A 24,791-nucleotide genomic window follows, 5' to 3' on the forward strand; every position below is an offset into this window, starting at 1 on the left:
AGGTTGTCAGAATAGGAGCTGTATTTCTTGTATATTATACGAAGCGAATGATTACGTCCGCTTAATATTTAAGCGTTCCCAAGAATGAACGAAGGTTTAAAAGATGGAAATATGTTTTGGACAAAATTTTTCCCTTTTTAAAATCTGACAAAAACTGTAACAAATCACTAATGTCCTGCGTGCCGTAGCCCCAAATCGATGTTTTTCGGGACATTTATTCTTTGACTAGGAAGCCATGTCAAATAATTATTTAGAATAGAGACTTCGTAATGCATTAAAGTGCAATACAAAGCCTAAAAAATAACGGCAGTTACTCCTACTTTTCCTAGAACAAAGAAAAAACTGTCAGTTGTTGCAAAAAGGTGAAATGGCGTTGCGTTTATCTGCTCGAAGCTGTAAGCGAAGTTCATTCCAATAATCGAATGCATATTGTTAAGAAACTCACGAACAGAGTATACAAAAACCCCGTATACATTTGAACAGCATCGTCTGTACCACAGTACAATGAAACAATCTTGATCATCTTGAAATCGGCGGCTGGCTCGTTTTTAGTCAGAAGACATCACAAATGTATTGATATACATTTATTATGTTATGAATAGTTACGTTCAAAAGAACATCAATGGGTTACCTGCACAACAAAACAAAAATTCGAATAAACGCTACATTTATATTCTATATGCAACGGGCACAGTCAAAAGTTTTCATAAGAAATTCTCACTGAGTTGCGCCATCATCGTGATTTACGAAGTCTTAGTTATCCTTCATAACGTTAACGACAAATTCTGGAAGATTGCGATCATAGAAGCACTCCGTCGACCACCTGGCAGATGCACAGTGACAGAGGCCAGCCAGTGTGCCACGTGTTTACCTGTCATCGAGCAGGCCTCTCTGGAAAGTGTACAGTACACGACATGCCCTGTAGCCTGCACTCACTGCCCGCTGTACTTCTGGCAGGTGATCTACAAAGTATTTATAAGACGGTCATGTTCCAGAATTGGCCTGACCAGAAAAGGGCCTCAAATCCCGGTCTTACATCGCAATTAAAGAAACATTCTCGGCCCATTCATTACTAAATGAATGTATATTATTTTTCATTCCCAGCTGTTCATTTTTCTCCAGTATGTCTAGTTTACAGCTCCCTGGATAATTTTCAGATCTAGGTAGTAGAATAAGCAACACGTCGTGTCTGTATCAGATAAAAACATGACTGGTTGGTGACACAATCACATACATCTGATGGTCATCCAGGGAGAGCTAAACTAGTCGCACTGTAAAAAATTGTGCAGCTGGGACTGAAAAATAAACGATTTATGATTTTTTAAATATCAATACAGTTCGGTGAATTCTTTCCGGATGTGTACTGTGTATCACCTATAGTGAAAATTATTATTACCTGGAGGATACCATTATTATAAAATAACAGAAAGACATTAATAATAATAAACTGCATTAAGAGTAACAATAATATTGATCAGTTTATTTTGAACTCGTGTTTAGTGACGTTAGGAACAGAAGGGCTAAGAGGAGAAGACTGAAATGACTGTAGCTGTAGCTGTTAAGAAACAAGAGATAGAGGATTCTGTAACAATGGGCAGGGAAAAATGATGAGGGGGGGGGGGATGTGTGAGAGTGAGCTACAGACGTGTAGGAGGCAAGGTTATTGTGATATAAGGTGGTCCATTAAATGCATTTTGAAGTTTTGAAGGCTGATGCAGGAAATGATTTGGAGGAAATGGCTGTGTTATGTCGTTTTATACACAAGATTTTGCTTCGTTGAGAGGAAGTATTTCTGTGGTGCTGTTTCGATTGCAGTATAATGGTTGAAGATAAATAAGAGAGACTGCAATGATTCAGAAGACGATCGAGTAAACACAGGATATGTTAGTGCTGAAAAGCCAAGAGCTTAGAATCAGTAATATACATTGAAGAGCCAACAATCGCTTATCAGCTAGTAGCCACGATAATTGAGGCACTAACATAGGAAAGGTCATAACTGCCAAAAAATTCAATTTTGAGGTTTTGAACCGAGAAGATAGTATGTGTCCCTGCTAGCATGTGGTCGTGCCATTGGCATAGAGAAGGTAGTATGTCTAGGTATAACCACACATAGCTGAAAATTTAGTCGCTGGATAGCGAAAGTTGTATGTACAGAGCTTTTAAAACAGAGCGCGTGTAGACGTGCTGCAAACAAGTAGTAGTGTTTGTTGTTGTGATACAGATCTACGTTGTGATACAAATCTATGTTGATATAATCACTACCTCTCTCATTTAGAATGGTAAGTTGAAATTACTGACGTTTTGCTCTGACCTCGGCAACGGCCTTGCGGCAGTGGATACACCGGTTCCCGTCAGATAACCGAAGCTAAGCGCTGATGGGTGTGGCCGGCACTTGCATGGGTGACCATCCGGGCCGCCATGCGCTGTTGCCATTTTTCGGGGTGCACTCAGCCTCGTGATGCAACTGAGGAGCTACTCGACCGAATAGTAGCGGCTACGGTCAAAGAAAACCATCATAACGACCGGGAGAGCGGTGTGCTGACCACACGCCCCTCCTATCCACATCCTCAGCTGAGGATGACACGGCAGTCGGAGGATCCCTATGGGCCGCTTATGGCCTGACGACGGAGTGCCTTTGCTCTTACGTCACTGCTTCGTGTGTGTGTAACCAAATTCGTTTATACACAAAATTCCTTCCTAGGCAACATGTAAGTGCTTTTATAAGTGTCTTGAATCCCCTCTCATGATGCTATACGAAAACTTCATACAGAGTTTTGGAAACATACAGATAATGTACAAGGAACATATCTGATGGGCCTAATTAACATCATGAGTATTCAGAGAAGGCCTGATGGAAAATACCATGATCCACCACTCTCAACAACGTTAAGAGGGTGTGACGTATGCCCTCATGTACAGTTTGTACTGATTACATCCCCCCCTCCCCTTCATTAATCCAAATATATGTTATAGGAGGCAATTACCAAATTACAGTCTGTGCCTGTATGTTGATGACATACCACAAAGTTTTTAATGCTTGTGGAACGAGGGAATTGTTGGTCATGGTGGAAATTAGGTCGAATCCTGTGTTCTGAAAGTACTGTCGTCTTTCAGCACCATCGAACGACATTTAAAAATATGGACAAAGAACTTTGTAGGGCAAAATAAGAAGCGTGTGATTATAATGGCCCTAATTTAACTTATTGAAAGAACTGTTTTGATTCTGTGGATTTGAAATTTCTAGTTTCCGGAAATTCCTATGTGTCTTGTGATAGGGAATTTTTCAGCAATGAGAAAAGAAAAAGAAATGCAAGAGCATGATTCCAGAAGAGGTAGCGGAAATGATTCTAAGTGCTCAAGATGTAAGGTAATAATGTACACTCCTGGAAATGGAAAAAAGAACACATTGACACCGGTGTGTCAGACCCACCATACTTGCTCCGGACACTGTGAGAGGGCTGTACAAGCAATGATCACACGCACGGCACAGCGGACACACCAGGAACCGCGGTGTTGGCCGTCGAATGGCGCTAGCTGCGCAGCATTTGTGCACCGCCGCCGTCAGTGTCAGCCAGTTTGCCGTGGCATACGGAGCTCCATCGCAGTCTTTAACACTGGTAGCATGCCGCGACAGCGTGGACGTGAACCGTATGTGCAGTTGACGGACTTTGAGCGAGGGCGTATAGTGGGCATGCGGGAGGCCGGGTGGACGTACAGCCGAATTGCTCAACACGTGGGGCGTGAGGTCTCCACAGTACATCGATGTTGTCGCCAGTGGTCGGCGGAAGGTGCACGTGCCCGTCGACCTGGGACCGGACCGCAGCGACGCACGGATGCACGCCAAGACCGTAGGATCCTACGCAGTGCCGTAGGGGACCACACCGCCACTTCCCAGCAAATTAGGGACAGTGTTGCTCCTGGGGTATCGGCGAGGACCATTCGCAACCGTCTCCATGAAGCTGGGCTACGGTCCCGCACACCGTTAGGCCGTCTTCCGCTCACGCCCCAACATCGTGCAGTCCGCCTCCAGTGGTGTCGCGACAGGCGTGAATGGAGGGACGAATGGAGACGTGTCGTCTTCAGCGATGAGAGTCGCTTCTGCCTTGGTGCCAATGATGGTCGTATGCGTGTTTGGCGCCGTGCAAGTGAGCGCCACAATCAGGACTGCATACGACCGAGGCACACAGGGCCAACACCCGGCATCATGGTGTGGGGAGCGATCTCCTACACTGGCCGTACACCACTGGTGATCGTCGAGGGGACACTGAATAGTGCACGGTACATCCAAACCGTCATCGAACCCATCGTTCTACCATTCCTAGACAGGCAAGGGAACTTGCTGTTCCAACAGGACAATACGCGTCCACATGTATCCCGTGCCACTCAATGTGCTCTAGAAGGTGTAAGTCAACTACCCTGGCCAGCAAGATCTCCGGATCTGTCCCCCATTGAGCACGTTTGGGACTGGATGAAGCGTCGTCTCACGCGGTCTGCACGTCCAGCACGAACGCTGGTCCAACTGAGGCGCCAGGTGGAAATGGCATGGCAAGCCGTTCCACAGGACTACATCCAGCATCTCTACGATCGTCTCCATGGGAGAATAGCAGCCTGCATTGCTGCGAAAGGTGGATATACACTGTACTAGTGCCGACATTGTGCATGCTCTGTTGCCTGTGTCTATGTGCCTGTGGTTCTGTCAGTGTGATCATGTGATGTATCTGACCCCAGGAATGTGTCAATAAAGTTTCCCCATCCTGGGACAATGAATTCACGGTGTTCTTATTTCAATTTCCAGGAGTGTAATAATGTTGAAGGATGAGAACTTCATTGATTTTTCTGCAGAATGTGATAAGTTTTTGGACTCAGCTCATTTAAGATCGGTTGTCTCAGCTGCATTAATTTTCCCATCATAAAAAAACACTGTCAGCGAATGACATAGAAATGTGGACACAGCACAGAAGTCTTTAAAAAAAAGACAGTAATTCAGGTCAATCAGTAGTCTGCAGTGCTTACAACACGTACAAAGACGACCGTTCTGATTTTGGATAAGGAGTGATTTTGTGTATTTCATTTACAGAAACTGGGATTTCATAGACAAAAACACGCCAAATTTTTCAGATGTCATATGTAATACAATGCATGAGTGTACGTTTTCCATTTCAAGCATGGTTCAAATGGCTTTTAGCACTATGGGACCTAACATCTGAGGTCATCAGCCCCCTAGAACTTAGAACTACTTAAAGCTAACTAACCTAAGGACATCACACACATCCATGCCTGAAGCAGGATTCGAACCTGCGTCCGTAGCGGTCGCGCGGTTCCAGACTGAAGCGCTTAGAACCTCTTGGCCACACCGGCCGGCGCAGTTTGTGTAATAACGTTGGTAAAAACAAATTCATAAAATTGTTTTTCGTCTGAGAAGTTTTCTTTTCGCCAGTCACTACTTTTCCCATGCCAATGCTTAAATTGTTCGTAGCGAGGAGTGACAGGGTCGAAACACCAAAAGTCACAAAGGTATCGCACACAACCATCCAACGCCAGTTCCAGTCGTCACGAATTTTAATACGAATGTACTTGAAAACTAGGAACAGAATAACGAAGTACGAAAAGTATTAATCATTCTACGAATGTCTAACTAAGATCGGCAGGAAATGCTTGTTGATGTATCTGTAGTAGTGAATGAAGTGATGCGGATATCTTGTTACAGACTGCAACTGTTTGTCCATTCTATTCTAAGTGATGGTGTAGAACTGTCCCCAGGTTCTTTGAAGAGTGAGTAGAAGTTATTTCTGTCCTACGTAGGATTACAGGTGGAAGAGGTACTCTGAAACGATGGTTATTTGGAACACCTATACATTGAGAGTGTCTGCGCTAAGTAATAATATACTCTATGCATGTAGTGCATTTGGTACGGACCCACCTCTTCCCCTCCCAAAAAACAAAAAAAGAAAAAAATCTCACCTGGCTCAATCATACGAAAACATATTTATATTTTAATAGCGTGTTGATCAGTTGTATACTACAAATTATAATGCGCCATTATGTGGTTTAGCGTGCGATTTGATTAAACAAAAGGAAAACAAACTAACATTACCAAAGTAGCACAGTGCCAGAACTAAGTAAAGTCAATGAACAATAAATGAAATAATGCTGCCTGACCTTTGGTTACCATTTACAGTGTTTACTCCGATAGCACTAATCTCTACACGAAATACGAGAAAAAGTAAGAAAGATAGCTGTTTAACATACTGTCGTATATGAGGTCATTAGGAACGGAGTGCGAGGTCGTATAGGGCAGCATTTGGGAAACAAATCAGCAATGTTCTTTTCTGTTAATACGTTCAATGAAACCATGGAAAAACAAAATCTGGAAGGTCGGATGGAAGTCAGAAACCCGGTGCTCCAATAAGCGAGACTAGTTAGGGTTGGTGAGGGTTAGACTGCCCTGGGGGTGCACTAAAGATAGCGCTAAGGTTCTTTTGAGAGGCTGTTTCCCTATACATTACAACCTCCTTTGTGTTTTTGCGTCTTTAAAAATCTCGGGTTTGTTAACAAGTAAGCTTGGCAGCGTACTCCCATGCAGTTCTGAAGAGAGTAGTTGTTTGAACTATTCTCAAGCATTCGTGCTTCCTTCGTACAGTCACACATACATAAACGGACGGTTTTAATACATGTTCCATAAAATGCAGTTGAGGAAGTCGCCTATTGATGATTTTCCCAGTTTGAAATTTTAATTTACCATGTGAGATTTTCTCTAGCTTAAAAAGTATAAATAGCAGAAGCAATGTTTAGATGCATTTGCAATGTGCTTCTGATTTATCCGCAAATAACTGTGAATATTTTGCTAATACTAAAGGGTATGGCCTAGCCATCAACATGAGCCTCGAACTGAACAGTACTGACCTGCACGGATAGTCGAGCGCTTTAACGCGCCGCTTCGGGGGGTTGGGAAGTTGAGACTGCCCCAGATCGAATGCACCTCGCGGATAGGCGTCTAGGGCTGGTGAGCCGGCCAGCCTGCATTTGGTTTCTGAGAGGTTTCCCACATCCAGCCAGGTAAATGCTGGGCTGGTTACCACGTCCCGCTTGAGATACACAAATTCTGTCGCGGGAGCGTAGTCGCTTCAGAAAGGGCATTCCGCCACCACCACCTACAGTGCCGAAACCCGTACGACAAATCCGACGGGAAGAGGCAAGTAAGAGGAAGCTGACAAGCACAGAAGTGTTATCAGTTATTACGCTCATGTGCCTTAATACAGGGTGACAATTATTGAACTACATGAAATAAAATCGTCGAAGCTTCTGAACAATTTGCATTAGGACGTTCACAATGCACGGCTGGACGCGGGGCATGATGGGAATTAGTAAGTGCATGCGCATGGGCCGTGTTGTTCTTGGCCATTTGCACGTGAGAATGTCACGGTACAGCGTGCCTGAGCTCATAGCGTTTGTGAAGGCCTACTATGTGAGCAATAATAGCCCAACTGCGGCTCAAAGGAAGTTTGCAACCGACTTCAAGCTGAAGGCAACCGGTCCATGTGTTCTAACAATTAACAATTTGATTCGTAGGTTTGAGAGAACGGGTAGTGTTCGTGATATAGTGCTGGCAAAGTCAGTCGTCCAAAAAGGACTAAAGCGCCTGAAAACATCGAGAAGACATGCGCTGTGTATCAGACCAATCCCAGGAAATCGATCGGAGGAGCTGCACAACAGGTGGGAATCAATTGGGAGACCTGCAACTCTTCCCTGCAAAATTCAAACCCATCAGCCATGAGGCCCCAGGGCCGTGGAACAGCGGTTGTGTTTCGCCAACACTATTGCCCACAGAATTGACGAACAGGGTTCTGATGTGAATATGGTTTTCTTTGGCGACGAAGATCACTTTCACTCGGATGGGTGCGTCAGTAAGCAAAATTGACGCATTTGGGGGACTGAGACACTGCATTTCGCGATCGAGAAGTCTCTTCATCATCAACGGGTGACAGTGTGGTGTGCAATATCCAGTCACGGAATAATCTGTGCGATATTCCTTGATGGCACGGTGACTACCGAACGGTACCTGAAGGTTTTGGAAAATGATTTCATCATCATTATCCATAGTGAGCCCGATTTCGTCAATACATGGTTCTTGCAAGACGGAGCTTGATCCCAGCGAAGCAGGACAGTGTTTCATGTCCTGGAGTAGCACTTTGGGGATCGCGTTGTGGCTCTGAGGTACCCAGAGGCCACTGGCATGGCCCACGATTGGCCGCCATATTTTCCGGTTACGAACACATGCGAATCCTTTTTGTTGTGCTGTTCTAGAGACAAAGTGTACAGCAGTAGCCCCAAAACCGTTGCTGAGCCGAAAACACCCATTCAGGATTTCATCGACAGCATCGATGTTCCGACACTTCAGCAGGTCATGCGGAGTTTCGCTATTCGTCTACACCGGATCATCTCCGACGATGGCAGGCTTATTGAACATGTCATAACCTAATTCGAATATGTGTAGTGACTTCTAGATGTTGAATAAAGCCTCTGCACGTCGTACTTTGTAACTAATTTACATTTCTTTTATGTGGTTCAATAACTGTCACCCTGTCGATTAGAGAAAACTGTCAGTTTCAAATGTGAAATTAATTATTAAATGAATGAAGTATAACAATGACGTAAAACTATATTTTGTGCCAATAAAACTCCATAAAAATCTCTGTCTGGGCAGCAAATGTTCAGACATGTCACCAGACGAACAGTGCTTGGCCGCCCAAATATGCCATTAAAGGAGGAGGATCTAGAGAGGATACGAAAAACGCGTTTTCGCACAATTTTTGTCTGAGCAAAATTACTTGCTACTTGACATTTCTCGCCTTCCCACAGTCAGAGCTCTCAATGTCTTGTGGCAACTCTCCACTTGTGGCCGTTTTTGGCACAAAAGGGGTTGCCTTACGGGACCCATGCACTTACTTGGCTCCTGTGGCCTGATCGGAGGATGCTGGGAGCGGAAGCTTGCGATCGGCTTGTACCACATTGACTGCTGAGACGAGCCTCGCATCCTTTTCCCAGAAATAATATGATCGTGAGGCACTGTTGGCCGTGAAGCCCCGTCCGGGGAAGTTCGGCCGCTGGGTGCAGGTCTTATTCCAGGTGACGCCACATCGGGCGACTTGCGAGTCGATGATGATGGGCACAACACCCAGTTCACGGGTGGAGAAAATCAACCCAGCCGGGAATCGAACCCGGGTCCGCTTTATGGTAGGCAAGCAAATTACTACTCAGCTAAGTACACAGAATAGGGAAAATATTGTGAACACCTGTACTAACTTGGGAATGACTTATTAATAAGGGGTTAGATCGCCCGTCATACAGCTGCGATTCTTCTTGGAATACTGGCATATAATGATTGTATAGTCTAAAGTGGAATGTTATTCCACTCTTCGATCAGAACCTCTTCTATCTCCTGTAATGACGAAGGAGGCGGAAATCTGCTCCGGAGTCTGCGCTCCAATGCTGGCCACAAGGATTCGATAATGTTCAAGTTCGGGGATTGTACTGACCAGGGAATACGCTGCAGTTCGGTCGCGTGCTCCTCATACCACGATTGTACTACCCTGGCTGTGTGAATGGGTGCATTGTAGTCCTGAAGTGTGGCATCATTGTTAGGGAGCAATATTTGAATCATAGGGTGCACCGGATCACCTAAAATGTTCACCTAATCGTTGATATTGTAATACAGCCATTGAAAGTAATGATGGGACCAGCACAATACCATGATATGGCTGCCCACACCATCACACTTCCACCTCCATGTTTAACCGTTGGACTCAAGCAATCAGGATTGTGGGCTTCTTTTGGCGTTCTCCAGACTTAAACCCGGTCCGATGATGGAAATAACGAAAACGTTGACTCGTCGAACCAAATGACGTGTTTCCATTGATCAGCCGTTCAGGATTTATGCTCCTGACACCACGCTTTACGCTTCTTTGCGTTGGTTGTCGTCACTAATGGTTTTGGTACAGCAGCTCGTCCATGAATATTCGCTTTATGGAGTTCTAGGCTGACAGTGTCAACAGACGCTGGGTCTCGAAGATGGCTATTGAGCTCTGCAGTCACTTTAACCGCCGTAGTTTTGTGTTGGTTTGATACAATTCGTGTTAGCGTACGAGTATCTCTGTCACTCAGTTTTGATTTGCGCCCAATATTACGTTTAAACGATGTCTTTCCATGTTTTGTGTAGGCTATCATGAATGTTAAAACAGTTGCTCTTGAAACATTCAATAAGTTGGTTACTGATGCTCCAGCAAAACAGGCCTCCACAATATGCCCTCTTTGGAGCTCTGTTAGGTCTTTCATTGCACATCTACCTCGGCCTCTGAATGCAAATACAAAATATTCACTGCTCGTAAACAACCTGCGCTGATGTCTAATCCGTACTGAACACACAACAGTTCAGCGCGTCACGTGCCTTACCTGCGTTGTTGACCGCCAAACACAACCATCCCATTACTAGCACCGTTCACATTATTTTGCCTGAAGGTGGACCCTTCTTCCAGAGCAGCCAGCTCATAGTTAAAAAAAAAACGAACATGTAAAGGGTTGTCAACCCAGTTTTATTTATTTATATGCAGAGTGTCCCATTTATCTTGACCACCCTAAATAACTATTTGTCCAAATGCAAATTACAAAATGTTTCAAGCAAATGCTCTTTAGCCGTCAGGGGGACATCAATCAGCATGATTGCCTTCGTTGTATCTTTGTTTCTTACGAAGATATGAACAGCGGTATGACTTTTTTAAATGGTATCCTGTATTTTTTTATTCGGTAATTAATTTCCTCTCCTAAAGACCAATTCAAAAATGTATCACAGTGTACCACTCACTGAAACACAGCGTTATTAAATACATAATACAACATCGACTTTGAGCCCGGGATCACAAACTCGTCCTGTTGCTAGAGTTGTCAGAAAACAAATGAAAACCAAGTAAAAACATGACACAAACTTGACTTTGACTCTCCTGTACCACTGCCCAGGAGTAGAACACTTAAAGGTGCTTGAAGTGGTGACCCTGGACACCGATACAATGGTGCACTCGTTGAAAGAAACAAGTATTTACTGCTTCCAGTGTTGCCTGCTGAAGATAATTACAAGCAAGCACGATAAGTTCCTGCATGTCCTCTGGAGTTGTTGGAATATCGTAATAGGCAACGTCTTTAATGCATCCCCAAAGAGAAAAGTCCAGAGGATTTAAATCAGGATAGCCACCAGGCCAAGTAACTGGCCCTCCTCGACCAGTACATCTGGCAGGATAGCTTCGGTTCAGAACACAACGTGCATGCAAGGCATTGTGTGCTGGACATCCATCGTGTTGATACCACATAAGCATTCTGGTTCTGAGCGGCACTTCATCCTGAAGAGGAGGAAGTATTGGTCTGACGAAGTTGGCGTACGCTGTGTCGGTTAGACTCCCATTGATGAAATAAGGGCCAATAATTGCAGTACCAAGCATTCCACACCAGACGTTAACCCTCCACCGACGCTGATGTTCCATATGTCTAAGCCATCGTGGGTTGTCGCTGCACCAATAATCATGTTCCTTGTATTTACCTGTCCTTCGTTTGAGAAGGAACATTCATCGGTAAATAGAACATTGGAGAAGAAGTTCGGGTTGGCGAGGATTTGCTGCTGTGCCCACTGGCAGAACTGTACACGATTCTGGAAATCATTCCCATGCAGTTCTTGATGTAGGTGTACATGGTAAGGATGGAACCGGTGACGTGTAAGAATACGATGCACCCTGGTTTTAGGAATGCCAATCTCGTGTTCAAAATTGTTCAAATGTCTCTGGGCACTATGGGACTCAGCATCTGAGGTCATCAGTCCCATAGAACTTAGAACTACTTAAACCTAAATAACCTAAGGACAGCACACACATCCATGCCCGAGGCAGGATTCGAACCTGCGACCGTAGTGGTCGCGCGGTTCCTAACTGAAGCGCCACACCGGCCGGCTCGTGTTCAAGCTGTCGTGTGCTCACGGGTGGATTCACAGCAATGGAATCGAGAACAGTAACTTCGGCAGCTTCGTCTGTGCGAATGCTACACCGACTGCTTTGTCGTGGGTTCAAACTTCCCGTTTTCTGAAGCGTCGCAACAAGACGAGAAAACATCTGTCGGGAAGGTGGACTCTTGTCAGGGTATCGCTCTCTGTACAGTTCCGCTGCCTGCGTAGCGTTTCGCCTACCGTCAACAACAACAACAACAACAACAACAATAAAAGAAACGTCATGTCGATGCAGTTCGAAGGAAGGACAGCCTTTACTGTATGCCTGCTATACACAACAGTATTTAAGAGGACTAAACTACTTACTGAATGTACCCGTACACAAGAAAACAGTATTGCAGTTACTGTTCTGCTTACTTACATTCCCCATAGGTGAGTAGCATTTCTACCTTCTCTTCGTTGGTGTACATTCTACTCACACAACTCTTCAACTGACGATGGTTGACCGAATGACGGCTGTGCATTCTACTTATGTTGACATTTGTCATCTGTCAACGTCAGTAAGTGGATGTGTTCCATTATCCCGAGTACCTGTTCCAAGCGCTGGGAGCGTCAACGTCAATGTTGTGTTATGTGATTAATAACGTTGAGTTTCAGTGAATGGTACACTGCGATACAGTTTTGAATAGGTCTTTAGGGGAGGAAATTAATTACCGAATGAAAAATACAGGGCGCCATTCAAAAAAGTCATACCGCTGTTCATATCTTTGTAAAAAAACAAAGCTACAACGAAGGCAGTCATGCTGATTGATGTCTCTCAGACGGCCAAAGAATATTTGCTTGAAACATTTAGTAATTTGCATCAGGGCAAGCAGTTATTTACGGTGGTCAAGATAAATAGGACACCGTGTATGCTAACATTTCGCATCATTCGAGGATTATCGTTGCCAAAACAACAATCTATATTCCAAGTTAACATTTCTGAATTATCTCTTTGTCATGTTGGTCAGCTTGAACCTTGAAGCTTCCGTGACGAAACTTTCGTCTTGTGCTTCGATAGCATGTGGAAGTGCAGCTCGGTCTTATTTCAGTGTGCAGTTTGTACTGTATTTTGTTCAAATGGTTCAAATGGCTCTAAGCACTGTGGGACTTAACATCTGAGGTCATCAGTCCCCTAGACTTATAACTACTTAAACTTAACTAACCTAAGGACATCACACATATCCATTCCCGAGGCAGTATTCGAACCTGCGACCGTAGCAGCAGCGCGGTTCCGGACTGAAGTACCTAGAACCGCTCGGCCACAACGGCCGGCTACTGTATTTACTACATCTGTTTAACTATGGATAGGGAGGGAGGACGATGATCACTCGAAGACACGACCAAAGAAGATGTTCAGTTACAGGGTGCGGCACTTAAATCCGGACAAATCAAACTTTTTTTAAAAGCAAATTTATTAAAACAAACTACAATTGAAAATCCTTTTACATGTAAGTAGTGGTACTATTCAAGACTAACATGGCTCGGTGCAGCCCCCTTCAGCCACAATGACCGCCAGTCTTGTCCTGAAACGATGGCACGCGCTCTTTAAAACCGCGCTGTCCATATTCGTGACTGCTTCTTTGAAAGCGGTGCTTCGTTTCTTTTGTAACTCTTTCGACTACGCTCTAAGCGTTATCCGAGACCCAGTTGTGGAAGAAACGGCTCGTATGAGGTCCTCCTCTGCCATCTGACGCACTGTTCGCTCGCTGACATTCAATACTGACGCCAATTTTCTCAGCGATTGCCCCGGGTCCTCCTAAATCAGTGACTGAGCCTTTTCGATGACTGCCGCAGTTCGTGTCACGCGTCTCCTCGAATGAGGTTTCCTCACCGGGTTATCGGAACCTACCCCAGACTTCTCCGAGGCACTATACTTGGCCGCAATAATGTAAAAAGTTGATCTCGGGTACGCGAACATTAGAACTATTTCCGTGGGTGAACGACGAGCACGAACACTTTCGATAATCGCGACTCTCGGGGTGTACTGCGCACTTGAGGTTCTGACTGTTTACTAGATGCCAGTGGCGGATACAGAAAAACCTCAAGGAGGGGCTGCTAAATATATCTTGGGCTACTTTTACTTTTCCGTAGTAAAAAGTAATCAAGTCACATGCAAAGTTGAAAAAGTTGTATTTAAACTGATTATACACATATACAAGATAACCCCTTCTTATGATATAAAAAAGTTACAATTGTGGTTCTCACCCTTAAATGAGTCCGCAGCTCGTGGTCTTGCGGTAGCGTTCTCAGTTCACGCGCACGGAGTCCCGGGTTCGATTCTCGGTGGGTCAGGGATTTTTCGTGCCACGAGATGACTGGGTGTTGTGTCGTTTCCGTCATCATTCATCCTCACTACGGTTGGAGGAAGGCAATGCCATACCACCTCCGCTAGGACCTGCCTAGTACGGCGGTGAGGGTCTCCCGCCTATTCTTTTTGGCAAATTGATTAATTAATCGTCAAATACGATGACGCGGACGCGCATCCTATACAGGAAAGTACAACTACTCGACTGAAAAAAAAATACCGAATAGCGTGCGGGATGACTGGCGTGGGTTGCGCGGGCGGCAAGGGGGAGGGGGGGGGCGCCCCCCTGTGTATCCTCCACTGCCAAAGGCCTACGACTTTCAAGAACGCCAATAACGACCTCCATCGGAACGTCGAAATGGATGGAAATTCAAATTGAAATTTGTCGGGATTTGAGCGGTGCACCCTGTTTGTGTGCGTGTATTTACCCCACTGGAAAAAACTTAATTTGGGTAGGATCAGTAAAAAAAGCGAGCATAAATTTCTATGTTTTTTACGCAGAATTGAATTCAGCATAGTACATGGTTGAGCAAGAGATTGTCTGCACCACGTTTCGACTGCAGGTAAAGTAATAATTTATTACTTGGTACACTAATTATTTGTGTGCAGTTGTATGTAACATTTACGTAATGGTAAAACATGCTGATAATGCCACGATGGGACCATTTTGGCCATCATTTCAAAAATCTCCTGTATTTTTAGTTTGAAACCTGGCAACCCTATGAGTTGATGCTCCACAGAAGATTGATGGCAAGTCGGTAGAAGGACCAGTTACTGCCTCTTATCTCATATTTCTAAAATATATAAACAATGATGGTCACACGGATCAACAATATATTTACAAGGGCTCCTTACTGTTACGGCGCACAATACTGTCCTAAGCCTAAGGTTGGCAACGAGCATAAACATTCTGGAGCGGCACGAAGTCGGTCTGGTATCTTTTTGTTAGAATAGTAGCCAGTGTAACTTTCTGACGACTGGCGATTAAATTTGGTGAGTAAAGGAATTACCTGATGTCTTAATGGCTATTTATTTTCCTTGAATACAAATAAAATTAAATGTAAAACATCTCACTTGGGCCATGACTGTTAACTGTACCGGCTAAACATACGATAATTTCTCTGTCGTTCGTATGGGTGATTTTGTATTATGTCATGACCTAAGAAAACCAGACACTCTGCTACCAAAACAACGGTACTCCCTTCTTACCTGCGCTTCACGGTGCAGTAACTTTCAAACCCAGATCTCGCCTATTGATATTGAACTGACCCACCACTTTTAACAGTTGTACGTGCTCATGTAGAGAAGAATTTGTTGACTGTGGGTTTTCACTAGCGCACTCTCGAATCCGTGCAACAATGAGCCTTAAAAAATATCGCCGAGAATGGGAAGCAAAGGACTGGGTGAAAGGAATGTAGTACCTACATATATTATTAATTGTTCAATTGTGGTGCGTCCTTACATATTTATACTTAAACTAAACAATTATACTACTCAACATTAATTTAGACTACAATACATACTACTGTATTGTAGCTGGATCACTGACAGTTCAAAAGATGCCGGCATTTTCGAAGACAGCTATTGCAAATGTATGCGCCCACAAGACGTATCTGCAGAATCATGCAGAAACCGTGTCTCAAAAAATGAAAAGTCGGTACCCTCAAAAGCAACAGCAGAGATTAAATAGTTTTGTACAAGTCGTTGATGAAGTGCAAGGAAAAGTAGCTATTTGTATCTGTTTACGTAGCATGCACTCTTCGATAAAAACCGTTGATCATCTAAGAGTTTTGATAAATAAGATGACTTAAGAAATAATTCACAGAACCAAATGCTATGCTCTCATCAAAAATGTTACTGCATCATGATTACTTGATGCTTTATTGCGTGACGTAATGAACCGTACTCGTTAATTACTGACGAGAGCACATATTTGGGGGACATATATATCTGTATTTATGTGAGGTCCTAAAAAGGTTGCCCACAAGCTTCAATCATTTTAAGAAACTCCATTACCTCACTCCTAAGATATGCCTGTCAAAAGCATCAAAGGCGAATTTCAAAGATTTGCCACTCCTAAATAGTTGCCAAACAAATGATACGGATGTTACTGAGAATCAGTTTAACTTCACTGATCAAGTTAACTGGGTTGAGTTTTTGTGGATGCGACGTTTTGAAGAGTTAGTACAAATTTTGGTCAACAGTTTTATACCCTAGAGATGCTGGAGGCTCATTAATTTTCAGAGAGTTATCTGCATTTGTGTTATTGCTGGTATCACTACCTATTTCTAATGCTGCAGTGGAATGTTCAGCATTATGAAAGCAACGAAAACAAAAGTCAGAAATAGGCTGAAAGCAGAAATACTAAGTGCATTGTTACGAATTAAAGTCCATCTCAGCCCTAAGGGTTGTACCATCTTTGTGTGAACCAAAGAAATGTTTGAACGACTGAATAACTCAGTTTATTCAACAGCTGTAAACAGCAATATTGAAGAAGATGAAAGTGTCTGTTTTGTAATCTAAGCTATGCGTGAGAATATCCCTCGCACAAGGTGGTATAACGATTCATGAACCATTTCATGTCATGAATGTTATAAGTTCTTAAAGTAATAAATATGGTAATTAAATTTAACTGTATCTGAATTTAATAACTATTGTACTTTCCAGTTTCTCACTATTGCATAATATGACAGTATTTTGACTGGCTTCATAGCTCAGTTGGTAGTATCACGGGGTTTAGTTCCAGACCGGACTCGAGAAATGGTTTTTTGAAGAAGGTTTGTCGGTTTTTCCAGTCGAACTAAGTTAACTGATTAAAAATGGCGACAGTTTATTTTTATTGATAAGAAGATACCGATATTTTGGCTACCTTTTTGTTCAACAGTTGGCTACAGAGAAATGGAAGAACCTGGCAACACTCCACAGAGGGGCCAGGATAAAGTCACGATCAGTACTTGAGACCTGGGATATTGTGAAGCAAACGAGTTCCGTCATTTATGTGTTGTATCCATATCATTTATTTCTGTTGCTGTTTTCGGTGTGATTATGCTGTATGTTGAAATACGAAGAAACAGACCCAGGGCACGGGAGTCAAACGAAAAAAGAAAGTGTTATAAAAGGATAATAGTCTCAATCTGTGCTATTTCCAAAGTATTCTTATGAACTGCAGCCACGGTTTGGTATAGTGTGATGATTGTCAGTCGACTTCATAATCAAAAATACGGATAGAAAGGCAGTGAGCAAACGTCATGTTCTGAAACTACAGGTAGGTTCAAATGGTTCAAATGGCTCTGAGCACTATGGGACTCAACTGCTGCGGTCATCAGTCCCCTAGAACTTAGAACTACTTAAACCTAACTAACCTAAGGACATCAAAATACACCCATGCCCGAGGCAGGATTCGAACCTGCGACCGTAGCAACAGCGCGGCTCCGGACTGGAGCGCCTAGAACTGCACGGCCAACGCGGCCGGCTACAGGTAGGAACAGAACAACAAACCTGGATCATTCCTCACGTCTCAAGATTCAACGTTAGGTACGCTGTTATCATACTTTGATAATCACCAGTAACCCCCCGATTGTTGAAAGAATCGAGCTCCCATGCATACGACAGCTCCAAACTTTTGGTTACTTTACAAATGAGTTAATTTAACTTTAACCACGTAAGCGAGAAAAAGTTTACAACAGGTTTTAAATTACGTTTCAATTTTATTGGAAGACGCTAAGTGCTCCGATTATGAAACGCTGAATGAACATGGCCTGGGTAATTAGAGGCCTATTTCAAGTAAAAGCTAGTTTCTCACGCATCTCAGTGTTATGACGTTATATCTCCGGAACTCGGTGCCGTACACAACGTTGTAATTTGCAGGCATATTTAGTGATATATGCAAATACTGTCTGCGAATATCTGCAGCTCGTGGTTTTGCGGTAGCGTTCTCGCTTCCCGCGCACGGGGTTTCGGGTTCGATTCCGGGCGGGGTCAGGGACTTTCTATGCCTCGAGATGACTGGGTGTTGTGTGTCTTTCACCATCATTTCATCATCACTGACTCGCAAGTCACCGAAGTGGCGTCAGCTAAAAAAAAAAAAGACTTGCACTTTCGGCGGCCGAACACCCCGCATGGGGTCTCCCGGCCAACAATGCCGTACGATCATTTCACTGTCTGCGAAGTGTGTTACGGAAATACTTGGTGATAAGGAAGTAATAAATTAAAACGTCATAACTGATGCTGAAGTTCGACTGCATGAACAGCGAAAATGCAGTAAGTCACAAAGTTTTTTCGTTTCGTTATTTTGTGGGGGTGTCAGCACGAGGACAAGTTTCATAAAGATTAGATATTGTGTGTAAGGTTTTTCGAAATTCTCTAAGTGCTCTCATTCACAGATACTGGATATCTGCGGTAGTCAGTTGAGCTGCCTCAAGACAAATACACAGTTTATAACTCTCATACTGTCTTATTGTGTTACACTTTTAACATAATATCATACTTTCAGGGTGACAATTATTGATCTATATGAAAAAATATGTAAATTAGTTACAAACTACGGCGTGCACACACTTTATTCAACATCTAAACGTCACTACAGACATTCGTATTTAGGTTATGACATGTTCGCTATGCATCCCATCACTGGTGATGAAGTGGCACAGACGAATAGCGACATCCTGCATGAACCGCTTAAGTGTAGGAATATCGATGCTGTCGTTGACCTCCTGAATGGCTGTCTTCAGCTCAAGTGATGGTTTTACGGTTATTGTTGCACACTTTCTCTTTAATATGGCCCCGCAAAAAGGAATCGCGTGTGTTGAGATCCGGAGAATATGGTGGCCAATCGAGGCCAATGCCAGTGGATTCTGGGTACCCCAGAGCCACGACGCGGACCCCGAAGTGCTCCTCCAGGACATCACTCTCCTGTTTCAATGGGGTCGAGCTCCGTCTTGCATGAACTGCATCTTGTCGAGATCAGTGTCACTTTGAATAATGGGGGTGAAATCATCTTCCAAACCCTTCACGTAACGTTCGGCAGTCACCGTGCCATCAAGCAATACCGCACCGATTTTTCCGTGACTGTACACTGCACACCACACAGTCACCTGCTGAGGGTGAAGAGACTTCTCGATCTCCAAATGGGATTTCTAAGTCCCCAAAGTGCGCCATTTTTGCTTATTGACGAACCCATCCAAATGAAAGTGGACTTCGTTGCTAAATTATACAACAATGCGCATAGCAATTCCTATCATATCCCGCGACCTACAGCGCACTCTGAACGTGTTGCCGCAATCCATTCAGAAGTTATGACTATTTTATTTCGTATAAATGATATTTAATTGAAACTTTCAGCTGCCGACAGGTGTTGTTAATATACCTCGATGGGGACAGCTGAAAATGTGTGTCTCGACCGGGACTCGAACCCGGGATCTCCCGCTTACATGGCAGACGCTCTATCCATCTGAGCCACGGACGTCAAAGAGAATAGTGCGACTGCAGGGACTTATCCCTTGCACGCTCGGCGTGAGACCCACATGCCCAACTGTCCACAATCTACATACGTAATGCTCCTAATAGATATTTGCCCACCTGTATGGGTGTCATCAGACGTCCTCCACGAAACAGTTCAACGAACAGTATAGAACAAAACGAGATTAAAAAAAAAGATGGGTAAAGCGTCTGCCATTTAAGCAGGAGATCCCGGGTTCGAGTCCCGGTCGGGGCACACATTTTAAGCTGTCCCCATCGTGGTATATCAAGAACACCTGTCGGCAGCTGAGGATTTCAATTATCATTTATTCTAGAGAAGCTGCACGATCATAAATGGTATCGGTTCTTTCGAGAACAGTTACTATCTCCATATTTATTTCGTGTACTTCAATGTCACTCTGTATAGTTTACTAGATTTCGATACAATTTTAAATTTTTGAATTCAGTCAATAATTACACGAAATAATGAAAATGAAATTTTTGTTGCCCCAAGCAGCTGTTAGATAGCTAACCTGCAACTGGTACCGAGTTCTGTGATAGTAGTTTAGTAATGTAGACAGGACGTATTCTACTTCAGGAACACTTCTTCTCATATTATGTGTGTCCGAAAGTATAATTCTCGCTGTGACTCGTTCCCAAGAGTCTCTGTTTCAAACAGAACATTATTTGAGGCCTTACAATATTAATAAAGTGAGCAGGCGTAGCTGTATGCCGATGGCAAATTTTTACAAGAAGCCAAAGACGTTATTTTCGATGACACATTTTGCGTTTTCTGTAGTACGTAGCACGCGGCAAGGCTGTGATTAGCTCGGCACACGAGAACCTAAGCATTTTCCACGCAGCGGATGTGTTTAATAGTCCAACGCTAGCTGCCGCTGGTTGCCAATTGGCATTTTGCTCGACTAAATGCACAACGCGAGTTTGTGTTAAGGTTAGGATGCGACTTTAGCCTGATTAATTGCAACAGAATACGTCGTGTGCGTGCTGTTCTCTATTGGGTACTTAAAATCAGTTACCGATAATAGCATTGTTTCGGGAGACGTGAGAACCAGCAGTTTTGAAATGACCCGCTGCACGTGTGTTGCCCATAAACGCGCGTCACTTAACAGCCGATACGGCATACGCTGTTGCGGTACGTGACAAACTTCAAGCAACAACTAGTTTTAATCAGGATACAGTTTATCACTTGTTTTCCTCCTCCTTTGCGTGTTGCCCTCACTTCAGTGCAGAGCGGAGCGGAAGTCTGTTGACTATCGAACACAGTGCTGCCAAAGCAGAGTTACTTCAAATGGTTCAAATAGCTTCAAGCACTGTGTGACTTGACATCTGAGGTCATCAGTCCCCTAGACTTAGAACTACTTAAACCTAACTAACCTAAGGACATCACACACATCCACGCCCGAGGCAGGATTCGAACCTGCGCCCGTATCTGCAGCGTGGTTCCGGACTGAAGCTCCTAGAACCGCTCGACCACAGCGGCCGGCCGCATAGTTACTAAACACAACCTTCCGAAATGCCTTCAGAAAAGAAGACGAAGTAAATATTCTAGAATTCGAATCGAGAACAGCTGCCAAAATGAGTAACGTAGAAGTAACTATCCTCGCAGTAGTGAAACAACTTAAATTACTTAATAAAAGCAAGTCTTTTGGTCCAGACTGTATACCAATTAGGTTCCATTCGTAGAATGCTGATGTATTAGCCAATCATATACAACCGTTTACTAGACGAAAGAACCGTACTCAAAGACTGGAAAGTTGCACAGGTCACATCAATATTCGAGAAAGGTAGTAGGAGTAATCCACTAAATTTCAGGCCCATATCGTTAACGTCGACATGCAGCAGGATTTTGGAACATATATTGTATTTAAACATTATGAATTAACTCGACGAAAACTGTCTATTGACACACAGTGAACATTGATGTGTTGGCAGAAGAGCCAACACCGTATAGCTAGAAGAGGCCGAAATGCACGCGTTAAAGCTCAAGCAGGTCTGGAAAATGACAAGGAATTTTAGTAGCCAAAAATAGTACGTAGCTTCTGGAATACTTAACTTTAATCCATAATTGGTGTACATCGCTCTTTACGGTACAGGTTTTACAATCTCAATATTAACTGGTAATGGCGCCTTGCTAGGTCGCAGCAAATGACGTAGCTGAAGGCTATGCTAACTATCGTCTCGGCAAATGAGAGCGTATTTGTCAGTGTAGCTTCGCTAGCAAAGTCGGCTGTACAACTTGGGCGAGTGCTAGGATCTGTCTCTAGACCTGCCGTGTGGCGGCGCTCGGTCTGCAATCACTGACAGTGGCGACACGCGTGTCCGACGTATACTAACGGACCGCGGCCGATTTAAAGGCTACCACCTAGCAAGTGTGGTGTCTGGCGATGACACCACAAACATGGGTTTAAATAACATCGTTCCTGTGAAACACAACTAGCTCTTTATTCACATGAAGTGTTGAGTGCTACTGACAAGAGATTTCAGATCGATTCCGTATTTCTGGATTTCCGGAAGGCTTTTGACACTGTGCCACACAAGCGGCTTGTAGTGAAATTTAGCGTGCTTGTGGGATATCGTCTCAGTTATGTGACTGGATTTGTGAAATCCTGTCAGAGAGGTCACAGTTCCTAGTAATTGACGGAAAGTCATCGAGTAAAACAGAAGTGATTTCTGGCGTTCCCCAATATAGTGTTATAGGCCCTTTGATGTTCCTTATCTAAATAAACGATTTCGGAGACAATCTGAGCAGCCATCTTAGGTTGTTTGGAGATGACGCTGTCGTTTATCGACTAATAAAGTCATCAGAAGATCAAAACAAATGCAAAAAAGATTTAGAAAAGATATCTGAATGGTGCAAAAATTGGCAGTTGGCCCTAAATAACGAAAAGTGTGAGGTCATCCACATGAGTGCTAAAGGGAATTCGTTAAATTTCGGTTACACAATAAATCAGTCTAATCTAAAAGCCGTAAATTCAACTAAATACCTAGATATAACAATTACGAACAACTTAAATTGGTAGCAACAAATAGGAAATGTTGTGTGGAAGGCTAATCAAAGACTGCGTTTTATTGGCAGGACACTCAGAAAATCTAACAGATCTACTAAGGATGCCTACACTACTCTTGTCCGTCCTCTTCTAGAATACTGTTGCGCTGTGTGAGATCCTTAGCAGATGAACTGACGGAGTACATCGAAAAAAGTTCACAGAAGGGCAGCACGTTTTGTATTATCGCGAAATATGGGAGAGAGTGTCACAGAAATGATACAGGATTTGGGCTGGACATCATTAAAAGAAAGGCGTTTTTCGCCACGACGGAATCTTCTCAAGAAATTCCAATCTTCAACGTGCTCTCAGAATGCGAAAATATTCTGTTGACACCGATCTACATAGATAGAAACGATCACCACGATAAAATGAGGGAAAGCGGAGCTCGTACGGAAAGGTATAGGTGTTCATTCTTTCCGCGCGCTGTACGAGATTACAGTAATAGAGAACTGTAAAGGTGGTTCGTTGAACCCTCTCCCAGTCACTTAAATGTGATTTGCCGAGTATCCATGTATATGTAGACGTAGATGTAGATGTAGACTTTGACCCATGTGTGTCATCGTGGAACAGAAATATATATTGTTGATGCTTGCGTGGTTCCAACAGCAATGTAATGAATGGACTGGGCGTACTGTTAGCGTAACAGTGATCGACTTATAATTTATTATTATTATTATTATTATTATTTATAAGAAGCTCAGGTCGCAGGAATCGTATTACCCTTTCAGTTTACAATTGCCGTTTTAGCTAGACTCGCTGCGCATCATTGACGAGTGCTGCTACTGGATGTTTTGGATGACGCAAGTACGGTATAACAGGGCTCAATGAAAATGTAACACAGCTCGTGAACTGTACTTGGTATACGTGCAGCAGGTAAAACAAATATACATTTTGTTAACACATTCTTTCACAGAAAAACAATCGAAATGAAGACTAATATAAAACTTTTGTTTTACGGTCGAACAATACAACTGTGCATTCGTTTAGGAGACAACGGTTCATTCACTTTTAATATGTTCTTCTACAGGCAGACGTAAGAAATGAAAAAAACTGTTGTGTTACGATCTAATAACTGAGGCGAAAGAGTAATACATTTGCTAGTAACACATTCTTGAACAGAGAACCGTGGGAAATTCAAATGAAGACGTTTTTGGATCTAGTAACTTGAGTTGGGCGTGCAGCAGTTAAAAACACATTCGCTCTTAATTCATTATAGGAGAGCATAAGAAACGAAAATGAAATAGAAATTCTTGTGTACGGTCTAATAACTAACAAATAGAGCTTTCGTCTGTGGGGGGTCGACTTTTGATACCGACTGTACGTTGGTGTGGGTAATAACCTCCTGGAGCGATTCACCCTAGTGGGCCACCGTTTGCAAGTAATGGACACACAAAAACATTCATTACAATCTATACCATTGAAATAAAAAACTATTACCGTCAGCTGAACTAGTGCAGTGGACAACACGTCTGCTTACTGTACTGTCTGCCCCCGGTAGCTGATTAGCAGCCCTCTGTAATAAAAAAAAACTGAGCTAATCAATAAACAACGAACTTAAACGGATGTCTTACGACGTCCGCCCCGAGCAGATGATGAGAAAAAAAAAAAAAAAAAAAAAAAAAAAAAAAAAAAAAAAAAAAGAAGTGGGCAGCGCGGCAGACTGTCAATCCAAAGGGCCCAGGTTCGATTCCCGGCTGGGTCGGAGATTTTCTCCGTTCAGGTACTGGGTGTTGTCCTAATCACTATCATTTCATCCTCATCGACGCGCAAGTCGCCGAAGTGGCGTCAAATCGAAAGACTTGCACCAGGCGAACGGTCTACCCGACGGGAGGCCCTCGTCACACGACATTTCATTTTACTGTACTACAAGAGGTTGTGGATTCAAATTTTTTCAGATGCTGTAACATTTTTTATTTTCATATCTTTATCGAAATGACTA

General features: G+C 43.5%; 1 protein-coding gene across 1 annotated transcript in view; it reads left to right on the forward strand.

Annotated features, from left to right (window-relative positions):
* Nucleotides 1-24,791, forward strand: part of LOC126151976 (dehydrogenase/reductase SDR family member 11-like) — a 78,300-nt gene that overhangs the window by 984 nt on the left and 52,525 nt on the right. The gene's annotated exons all lie outside the window — the stretch shown is intronic.

This window comes from Schistocerca cancellata, chromosome 2 (assembly GCF_023864275.1).
Source record: "Schistocerca cancellata isolate TAMUIC-IGC-003103 chromosome 2, iqSchCanc2.1, whole genome shotgun sequence".
NCBI classification, from domain to species: Eukaryota; Metazoa; Arthropoda; class Insecta; order Orthoptera; family Acrididae; genus Schistocerca; species Schistocerca cancellata.